Below are 5,463 nucleotides of genomic sequence, written 5' to 3'. Positions count from 1 at the left end.
ACACATTAAACACATTAAACTCTTAGAATAGTGCTAATAGTCCAAATACCATTTTGAACCTACATTCTGGACAAAGAAGTTTAAAACAACATATATCATTACTCAGGGAGTAGGAGCTGAGACTTTTAAATATGTTTTCCTTAGCATGAGTTCTTAAAACATAGCACTTTCTCATTTTCTCATTGGTTAAACGTTTTTATGCAACAGTCCCCAAGCATACATCTTTCTCTCCTGAGGTGTAACCCTTACTCTCACACATTTATGTCATTGTGGATACACTAAAATTTGTCGTCTTACCCTGTCTGCAAATATTTGCAAGTGTTGCATGTAGCCTCAAACCTGGTGAAGTCTGTCGGGTTCTTGACCTCAGCAAGTTTGGATGAGATCAGTGACTGTATTAAAAATATTTTTGTAAGGTGTGCCTGCACTGTCAGTTGCTCTGAGTCTATAGGCTGGTACAGGCTCAGCATTATTTACACAGAAGCAATGAACTCACCTGTGCATTTAACCTGTGGTCTCTGAGGAGGAGAGCTGAAGCGCTCTATGCCCAGGCCCTCCTTCGTGAAGTTCGGACAGGTTTGGCACAGCAGTGCCAGCTGTGGTTATCTCCCAGCCAATTAGCCTATACCTTCCACCCAGCTCTTCTCAAACCATTTCCAATCTAAGAGCCAAGCCTGCTGATGAAAAACACCTGATCCATAAAGCATGAAGCTTTTACAGAAACTTTTCAGCCCACTGTGCGTCCTTTAATGAGACATAGTCGTCAGTCTGTGGTTTTCAAGGTTCTCCTCTTCCAGCAAGACGGGTGAGGTGGTGGGCTTGAAAATTAGTCAAAAGTGTTGGCAAATAGCAGGTCTACTCCTAGGATTGTTACCCTTATATATTGTTACCCAAACTTCCATCCTCAATTCAACGCTAACTATAATCCATGTAACTAAGCATCTGATGCCTATTAGTTGTTTTGCATCTTTCTGAAGCACTTAGTTCTATATGCAAGTATGTAAGTGCATGTGGGAGGCCATGCAGTCAGTATGGGAGATACACTGTGTTTGCATCACAGGAAATGGGGCTACAGCCTGAGTGCTTCCAGCGCTCTCGACATTTTATTTTTGGTTTTTATATAGTATAAGAATGTTGTATGTGTGATGCTATGCCTAAAATGTTAGTGAGGAGGACACCTTTGGAGCAGATCAGATAACCTTCATCTAAATTGCTTCCCACAATTGTCTCGTCTCTCAGTGGACTGCTGTATTTGCAGCATTAAATGGAACTGATGAGCTCAAGTACTTGGAGGCAGACCTACGCAGAGTACCTCCAGAGGAATGGCAGAGTGGCATGAGGGTGCCAGGCTTCACTGGCAGTTCCTTTGTATCAGAAACCGAGGGGGTTTTTAATTCTACATTGTGTTCCAGAAGCACAAATTGATTGGATTAGCTAGCTGAGCAGAGTCTTCTCCAGTGCATGGGAAAATATGGGAGGTCAGTCCCTTTCTAGTAACATACAAAAACTAGGGAATAGTCACTGGAAACACCAGTGCCTTTGCGTAAAGCCAGAATCTTATCTCTTTCCTTGAAATCAATGTTTATTAAATTGGTAATTGCTTTAAAAGTGGACAAATGTGCAAGGGACTGACACTTACTTCTTTATTTTTCCTTCTGACTGCTTTCATCCTTGCCAGCCGGCGTGTGGGAACTCCCAGTGAGTGCCAGCAGAACTTGTCAATGCCCATTCCAGAGCAGAGCAACAGGAAAGCCACAAAATACTTTTAAGCAACTCTGCCATCACTCTTCTCACACTGAAGTCTCATTAGAAAAGTGAGCAGCTGTCCGGCACATTTTGCTGTCCTTCACTCAGAAAAATACTGGTGCATAAGCAAAAGAAATGCGCACCAAACATATGTAAAAACTGACACCTGTGGTTGGTTAGCGCTCTGGGAAGTAGCATTAGTGCTCACCAGAGGACCTCTCAGACATGAAGACTGATTTATACGCTGGACCTTTTATACTGCAGCCCCAAACTAGGAGAATATTATTCAAGGAAGTTCCTAGGTACCTGGCTTAGTCGATTGTTGTATGCGTTTTGCATCATACGCATGGTGGCAGTGTTCAGGGTCAATGCGGATCCATGTTAAAACTGAAACGGAGTTTCTTATTTTCAGTAAGGCTCAGGTTACCAAACAATGCTTTGGGTCACGTTTTTTTCCAGAAGAATCATCTCTGGAGTTCATCTCTGGAGTTTTGAATACAAAAATATACAGATAAGATTTTGTCATGGACATTTCATTATATTACACACATCATCTTGTACTTCCTTCTTCTTCCCTTTCTCCATTTGTTTTTTTAATTGCAACTGCAAATTGGAACTTTGATCTGAAATTTCCCAACCCAGTATTTTTTTTAATCCTGTGTAGCATGAGAATCCCAGGAGTTTAGTCCAGCAGGTTGTTTTTTTCCATTTCTTTTCTTTCTGTCACACTGACTTCACAAACTCTAGGAAAGTTTAGCTTCAGTCTTGAGTCCTGAACCTGTCAGCAGAGATTTATGAAAGGAAGAGTATACCCTACTGTGAGTATTTTATTGGTAGCTGTAGCATAGAAAGAAATCTGAAAGTTATAAAGGTTTGTATGTTGTGGTCTCTTTTTGGCATGAAATGTAATAGTTATCATTAATGATAAAATGGGAATAAATAAGTGTATGTCTTAAGTTTAAGCTCTGTTAAGTTTTTACAGCAAAAAGCATCAAGCCAGGCAGCTATTTATTCCTGCTCCAGGGAAACTATTTCATGAAAAGCATTCATGGAAAAGTCAATGCACATGAGTCTTGGCCATGACATAAAACCCTGCTTGGTTTGTTAATGCCAATGTATTTGTGGTGGTGTTTTGTTCTTTATTTTAAGGCACAGGTAAAAGTTTCTGAGCAGAGAGACTAAACCTGCGATTTTGAATTTACATTTCTGTGGTATTCAACGGAAATCTGAACTTCTGTTTTCATTATGCATTATAGTCTTTTAGCCTGTGAATGTTACTGCCTCGATAAGGAAAGAGGAGAAGCAAAGGAAATAATGTTTTTTGCTGACACTTAAATTTAGAACATGAGCTCTTGATGAAATGGTGCGGCAAGCACCTTTGCAGAGGAGTTGAAAAATCAAAATGCCTTGATAAAATGTGCATGGAGATACTGTGCTGGAACAAGACCCGATTACTTCTTTGCGCCTGGAGGTGGCACTGGAGGTGTCTTCAGCTCAGAAACAGAGCGGAAAGCATCAGAGAGAAAGCATCATTTTCACCATCTGAGAAAAATGTAAATGTATAAACTTTGTGCTTCAATATTCTTTTTGGGTTGGGTTGGCCAGGGGCTAGTTGCTGAACGTACTTTCTTTGACTCTGGGACTGTCACTTACACTTTGTTGATACATCAAAAACGTGTGATCGGAATGGCTTCTCTGGCAGTCTTACAGTTCAGAATAAATGCCAACATCAAGGACTATCTGTGTGCATCAGTGCAACCCGGGACTCAGTTCAGGCTTCAATGTCGTAGAAATTGCTAATGACTAAAGATAGTAAGTGATCAGAAGTTACCCAACAGAAATGCTGCTGCTTTCTGATTAGTGAAACCTTTAACAAAAGGGACTTGCATGAGAGATACAAAGGAATTGCCTTCTCTTGTTTTGGCAGTGAAGGATATAAATATAGGGTGAAGATTTAACTTTATAGTAAAAATCTATAGTGAAAAAAGGCATTGAAATAGCTATGAAATATGTTAAGCAAATTCAGTCTTTAATGATCAGAGGAGGATTGTTTGGTATCTGTGATTGTTTGGCATGCCCTGTAGCAAGGATCTGGGCTAGAACCCAGAAGTTCACTTAAAGAAAAATAAAACCTTTGTAAACTCCTGTAAAAGCCCCTGCTATTCCAGGTTTTATTGCTTCTTTTATTACTCTTTCTTTTAGACTTCTCCAGTTCATTCCTATAACTTGTCAGGAATACAATGTAGTTCATGTCTGTTTTAAATCTACTTGATAAGAGCTGTCTAGAAAAGCCGTCAGTGTCATATCATTACTGTTATGTCAGCCTGCTTCCGAGCCTTGTCAATACAATTTCTGCCCTTTTGCTGACAACATTTATGCTTTAAGACAACAGCATAATGACTAACTACTGTGTGGTAATGACTGAAAGTCCCCAAAGGAAAAGTTACTCAGTTTTATTAGAGAGTGATGTTCACAGCTGGGATAGGGGGGTTTCTTCTCTTTTTTTTTTTTTTTTTTTTATGATGGCAGGTATAATATAGATTTTTATGAAACTATTTTAAAAGCAGATCTGTATTGTAAGAGCAATTAAGAAAATGTATTCTCTGCCAGGGTGTCTTAAGGGATTAGAGGTTCAAACGCAGATGTGTCATAACAGTATTTTAGGTCTTCTCATATATTTTCGTTTGAAGCATATATGTCTATTTCTTAGAAGGAAATAATGTAAGCTAAAAATGAAAAAATAACAAAATGACTAGACCTTATCACCTGCACTTCATTTCATAGATCACCTAAAATACAATAGTCTAAACCAAAATGCTCTATTAATTCATGACAAAACTTTAAATAAATAAATAAGCTCACAATTACACTGAGATTTCACTTCCTGGATTGAAAAATGGAATTGCAGGCTCATAGCTCCCTTGAGTGTTTGGAAAGAGAATAGCAGCTCTTACTAACAGAGCTCTTTCCTGTGAGAAGTGGACACTCATGTCATTACCATTTTTCTGGCAAATTTTCGACCACCAGCAGCAAAAGTTGTCATTGATTGCCTCCTACTGTAAGGCAGTGATGATACTGCTGTCTCTTTCTTTCATGAACTGCAGGAATTGCAGAAAATGAGGGAAGCTAGAGATATTGGATGCGGCTAAAACACAATTCAGGCTGAGTTATTTCCTATGTCACTACGTAAGGTCTAGCAGGTAATTTTTACACATTTGCACTAAATATAGAAAATAGGTTTTCCAATGCAACAGTGGACAATCCAAAGTAAAAATCGATCAAGATGCTGTAAAGTCATCCACTCTCCAGAAAATGGGAAGGTGCCGCATGCACCTTTCCTCTGAAAATCAGACCCCACTTACCGTGACTCGGGTAGAGGAGCTGCTGTTGTTGATCCAGAAGAGTTAGACGCTGTGCAATTATTCAAAACAGATACTGTTACCATTTGGTCAAGGGTTACCATTTTGTTAATTGTTGCAATCCTGTGACGATGAGAGGGACAAAAAGCTGTTTGTGAGAACTATTGGTACATGGTTCACTTGAGTGTATTTGCCCTATGAAGATGGTGTAGGCATAGGAAATAGATGGAGGTGTTCGTGGTCATTAGCATCAGAATTGTACTGAGCTGTCAGAAAGTGATCCCTGATGTCTGACTCCCTCTACTTCTAATTGACAGGAAGGCTTGTGTTCATTTTGATGCAGAATCAAGTGCAGCTG

This window comes from Calonectris borealis, chromosome 7, assembly GCF_964195595.1.
Source record: "Calonectris borealis chromosome 7, bCalBor7.hap1.2, whole genome shotgun sequence".
In the NCBI taxonomy this organism is placed as follows: Eukaryota; Metazoa; Chordata; class Aves; order Procellariiformes; family Procellariidae; genus Calonectris; species Calonectris borealis.
The sequence above is the reverse complement of the archived record's forward strand: the minus strand, read 5'-3'. Positions refer to the sequence as shown.